General features: G+C 53.0%; 1 protein-coding gene across 1 annotated transcript in view; it reads left to right on the top strand.

Annotated features, from left to right (window-relative positions):
• Window positions 1-2,647: 2,647 nt before the first annotated feature.
• C1QTNF6 (C1q and TNF related 6) overlaps window positions 2,648-5,514 on the top strand; it is a 6,293-nt gene continuing 3,426 nt past the window's right edge. The window contains exon 1 of the mRNA XM_005421823.2: window positions 2,648-2,706. The gene's annotated coding sequence lies outside the window, so the exon portion shown is untranslated. The remainder of the gene's footprint in view (window positions 2,707-5,514) is intronic.

Below are 5,514 nucleotides of genomic sequence, written 5' to 3'. Positions count from 1 at the left end.
CTGCTCCTGTCCTTCTCACCGAGGCTAGGACTGTGCTGCCAAGCGGCACTGGAGCCTCTCCGTGCTAACCCCCCGCGTGTCAGACATCCACAGGGACCTGTGCATGGCAGCACAGAGAGATATCTGTGTCCTGGGCTGCATCAATAAAACGTGGCCAGAAGGTCGAGGGAGGTGATCCTGCCCCTCTGCTCCTCTCTGGTGATACTCCATACAGAGTGCTGCATCTAGGTCTGGGAGCCCCAATATATTAAGGACATGGACCTGTTGGAGCAGGTCCAAGATGACAGTGATGAAGATAATCAGAGGGCTGGAGCATCTGTCCTATGAAGACAAGTTGAGAGAATTGGAGTCGTTAGCCTGGAGAAGAGAAGGGTCCATGGAGATCTTATAGTCCCTTCCAGCACCTAACAGGAGACTACGGGAAAGCTGGAGAGGGACTTTTCACAATGGCATGTAGTGATAGGACAAAGGGGAATGGCTTTAAAATGAAGGAGGTCAGGGTTAGATTTGATATGAGGAGGAAATTGTTCACTGTGAGGGTGGTGAGGCACTGGCACAGGTTGCCCAAAGACACTGTGGCTGCTCCATCTCTGGCAGCATTCAAGGCCAGGCTTTGAGCAACCTGATCTACTGGAACATGTCCCTGCCCATGGCAGGGGGCTTGGAATTAGATGATCTTGAAGGCCTTTTCCAACCCAAACCACCCTGTGATTCTATAATTCTGTCGTGTCAGTGTGGTTCCCTTAGCAGAAAGCACCCCTCACAGATCCAAGAGTTTGTGAGCTCTTAAACACCAGCTTCCCTGCCCATCCACCTGTCATCTCGTGCCCCACCAGCCCCTCCTCCCTGCACAAAGATTTTGTTTCTTTGGTGAGAAAGCTCATGGCTATCTCTGAAGAAAGTTTTCTCACCCAAACCACTGTGCAACTTTCTCAGCACTCCTTGTGAGAGCTGATATGCCCTGAGCAGCGATCTGCTGTTGATAAGTGATACAGGCAGGTCGAGGAGGGGGTTGCATAGGAGAGGGTGTCAAAAGAGTAAAATATTCTGGGTCTACACAGGAGTGAATGGGAGGAAGGGGCCTTCAGGTGCATGCAGATTCTGAGAAGAAGAAGGCAGCAGGCTTGCCTGAAGGTTATTTTTAAGAACTGGTTCTAACAGGTTACAATGTCACCCGGTATCTCGCACCCAGTCAAGCTGCTGGATCTAGATGTTCGCAAAGCAGCAAACTCTTCCTGGTTGCAGTAGGGATAGTCCTTGTAGTCATATGCCAGAGTTTGGGGTGGATACCAACACAGTGCCTTGGTCTCACAGGCAGGGTCACAAGGCCAGGGTAAGAGATGGGACACTTAAGTTGGAAAAGCTGCTGATGGGGAGAGAGGCAGCCTGGGTGATGCTGTGAAGCATCTCCAGCTGATGCAGCTTGTGAGCCAGTGTCTGACTCCCTCCCTGCTCAGCTGTGTCACACAAGGACTGGCTGTGGGGGCACTGGGAAGTAGAAGACAAGCTCACATTTTCATGCTCAGTATTGGAGACTGTGAGGTCTAGCAATGAGTGCAGGTGAGGCTCTTCCAGCTGCTCCTCAGCCACGTGGCATTTCAGCAATGCACAGCAAAAAGAAAAAAAAAAAAGCAGCAGAGTCTTTGCCAGGCCTTGATCTCTGCGTGAGACAGGCCAGGCCGCCAAGCAGCACACAGCAGAAATCCCTGCTGGCAGAAGTGCCTTCAAACTCAGCAGCAGCCTGCATAAAGCCAGGAAACGTGTCATTTCTGCTTGGTCCAGGCACCACATGGGCAGAAGTCTAAAGAGAAATGTAGCCATGCAGCAGACACCTAATACGTCTGTCCATTCTTAGAGACATAGAAAGTATTCTAAGCCAGTAATTTTGAACCATGCTGGTGCTCTTGAGTAACACAGGCTGGCTGTTGCACAAGCCCTGTGCACAGACGTGGAGTCCCCAGGCTGGAAAAGATTCATCTAATCATAGAATCACAGAATAGTTTGAGCTTGAAAGGACCTTTAAAGGTCATCTATTCTTCCCAGCCTCTTCTGCTGCCTGGCCAGAGATGATCAGCAATCCTGGTGCAGCAGAGTGACAGCTGCTGTTACAGGATAACCTGAGGGCACCACAAATTACCGAAGCAAAAAACCACATTGTCACCTTTTAATGTCTCGGGTGCACCCCTCCCCATATACAGGCACTATGGAAGGGCAAGGCAAAGGCACCCAGGAGCAGCCAGGCTGGGATGGAGAGGAGGCAAGTGCAGAGCAGTGCTGCTGATCCCTTCCCAGCTCTTGAAACACATGTGAGCTCTCTCTCCAAGGGTAGTAACAGCAGTAGCCAAAAGCCTGAACTTTGCTTCCAGAAGGAATCAGCTGTTGAGCTGAGCAAATTGTGATGCTGTGCAGGGTGGGTGGAAGAAGGGAGGGAGGAAGGGAGGGAAGAAGGGAGAAAGGGAGGGAGAGCCAAGCCTGACAAGGGCCAGAGCAGGAGGGGAGGCACTCACAAAGGCCTTGGAGGCAGGATGGAAAAGACAGTAATTACATAAGAGCACTTGGCGAGCATCTGGCTGGAGTCAGCTGGGCCCCGGCGGCCCTCCCTCCCTCCCTCCTTCCCGCGCTGCTAAGCAGGAGCAGCTGAGGATACGGGGTACGGGATACGGGATACCGATAACCCAGCGCGGGACCCTGCCCAGGGGAGCGGAGGTAAGGGCTGCTCCGCTGCCCCTCCCGGCTTCTGGTGCTCTTGAACATCAGGGACAGACGAGTGGGGAGCATGGGGAAGGAAAGGCAGCTGCGGTGGAGGAAAGCAGTCAGGAAGGGGAAGAGAACTGCTCTTCCTCTGGCTCTTGGTGCAAATGATAGCCCTTCACCCTGGAGGTTTGGTGAGGGAGGAGCTGCGAAGGGCGAGTGTGTGTGCGTGGATGTGCGTGTGTCTGTGTGTGTGCAACAGGGCAGATGGTCCACATGTGCCACAGGAGAGCTGAGCTGTACACAGGGGCTAGAGAGGAGAAAAGGCATCAATTTCCTTCTCCATACCTGTGGTAGAGGAGGGTAATAGGATGGATGCAGCCACTGAGGTACAGACAGTCTTTGTCCCCCTACTTTGCCAGTGTTGTGGTGGGTACAGGCAAAGGGAGGAAATAGAGGAGGAGGAGGAAACAGCTGCTTTTGAGCAGGGATTGTTGCAGTATAATCTGGACAGTGCTTGCCTGGGCTGCCTCCAAGGCAAAGTGTGTGATGAGGGAGAGCGAAGATTGTTGGGCACACAAGGTGCCCTCAGGCTTAGACTGCACTTTAAAGCATGGCTGGCACAGGTTTCCTGGACAGAATTCTCAAAATCTCCTGTAAATGTAACTGCCCTGGCAAAATATTGCTGGTACACACTGTTCCCTTTGGGGAGCAGGGCAGTATTACTCTAGCAAAGTGTCTGTACTGGCACAAACTTCTGCCCAGCTGGGCAATGCCACCCGAGCAGCTCTTTGTTTGCTGGCTCCTGGCAGGTTCCTGTTCAGCCCAGATGAGACATTAAATACAAAGTCCTGCTCGCTCCCCACGGTGAGCTGTTCTTGCAATCAGATGAGACACAGGCAAAGGCCCCAGCTGATGAGGTCCCCCATGAAGAACATCTGCTTGGCTGCGAGCAGCTCAGGAGCGCAGATGGAAATGTGGACGGAAATGAGGACAATGGTCTCCCTGCTACCTGTTTCCCTTGGAAAGGTGGAAGAGGCCAGGCATAAGGCCAAGACCCCCAAGTGGGTAATGTCATGTTTGGAAACAAGCCAGGCAGGAAAACCTGAGAGAGGCACTGCAGAAGCCTTGTCTTCTGTATCAGTCTCCAAGTTTTCATGCACCCCAGAAATTCTTCTTGCCTTTAATAGTACTGTCAGCTGCCAAAATTCCCACCAGCAGCAGCCAGGAGTAGACAACACAACTCATCACAAAACCCCTCTTCTGTCAGCTGGTCAGGCTCCATTAGCAGATATATAGCCCTAAACTTCCCCCCTCCCCCCTCCTTTCCCAAAAGGGGAAACTGAGGCACAGGCAAATGTGGGCAATTTGCAGTGGATTTCATTGCACCTCAGTGCTAGAGCCCCCTGAGGAGCTCACACGCTCAGCAGTGCATTTCTCCATCCTCTTCCTGCCCCAGCTGGAAGGCATGTTCACTCCATCTTCATTGAGCTCCGGGTGACAGGCAGCCTGAGAATATCTCCAGGCCTCCCAGCCCCCATTCCTCCCTTCCCCCTCAGCTCACAGTGCATATTTTCCCAGAGTTTTCCGCTTGCTTCTCCAGTGGTTCTGGGGACCTGCCAAACGCCAGCCACTCTCTGGGAAGCGGGGCCTCCCATTCCTAAACCAAACAAATGGGAGAAGGGAAACAGGGAAAAAAAGTCCCAGCACACGTAGACACGCTCAAAACCTGATTCCCCTCAGAAACCTTGGAGCCTTCTGCAGCTCCTCTTGGAAATTGCCGGAGGCACAGCGCTGACTTGGCATTTCTGACCCCTACAGAACAGAGATATTGTCCATCCTTCCTTCTGCCTCCCAAAGATCCATACGTGCACACACCCCCCACCCCACACATACCCAGGGTGTAAATACCCAGGTCAGTTTTGGTGAAGGATAGAAACCTCCAGTCCTCTTCCCAACAGACTCTGCAGTGTGAGAAAAATCTCCCATCTCTCCCACCCTGCATTCTTCTCCCCTCCAAAATGCCCTTCATTCCAATGTTCTGGTGCATCCACATTGTGCCTACCCCAAAGGCACAAGCTTGTCAGCTTGGCGCCGAGCTAGGGACAATGGTCACAGCCAGGGTTTGTTTCCAGATCCCCAGTTTTGCCGGCAGGCAGCTCCCAGCAGCCAGGCTCTGCTTCAGAGCAGGCACACCCCTCCCATCCAAAAAGCTCGGCCTGGGACCTAAACAGGGGACATGACCGGAGGATGACACGTGCTGGAGCACAAGGCTTGGGGCTCTGCCCAGGCAGAGGGGATGACCAGAGAGGGAAAAAACTGATGCCTCTCCCAGCTGGCAGCTGCTCCTGCTAGAAATATCATGCCCGGGGCAAGAGGCCACAGTGATGTGCAGAAAAAACAATGCAGGAGAGAATGAAAGATGAAGTTTGGGGACTGTGAGTGGTCAGGCACAGCTGGGGAGAGAGTATGGCCAAGCATGGCCCTGGGACAAGGGACTAGCACAAAGGACTGAGGGCAGAATTCTGTAGCACCCTGCCTGAAGGAAAGTCTCTCTCTTGCACCAGTGCACCTTACCTTGTCCATCCTGAGATGCCAAGGGTGGGACACTACCCTGCTGCTGTCCATCCCTTACACAGGGCACAGTCTGTGCTGCCTGCATTTTTTGCTGGCTGGAAGTGAAAAGGCAGAGAATAAAACCAAACCAACATCGTGCAAGGAAAAGGCACTTCCTAGGAAAGAGTTAAAAAGACGCTGAAACCCAAGCCGGTTTAGGATGGAGAGCACCCAAAGCCAGGGAGGGAGCAGGCGGGAGAAGAGAGG

The sequence above is a fragment of the Geospiza fortis genome, unplaced genomic scaffold, assembly GCF_000277835.1.
Source record: "Geospiza fortis unplaced genomic scaffold, GeoFor_1.0 scaffold173, whole genome shotgun sequence".
Classification (NCBI taxonomy): Eukaryota; Metazoa; Chordata; class Aves; order Passeriformes; family Thraupidae; genus Geospiza; species Geospiza fortis.
This window is presented reverse-complemented; position numbering and strand designations above follow the sequence as displayed.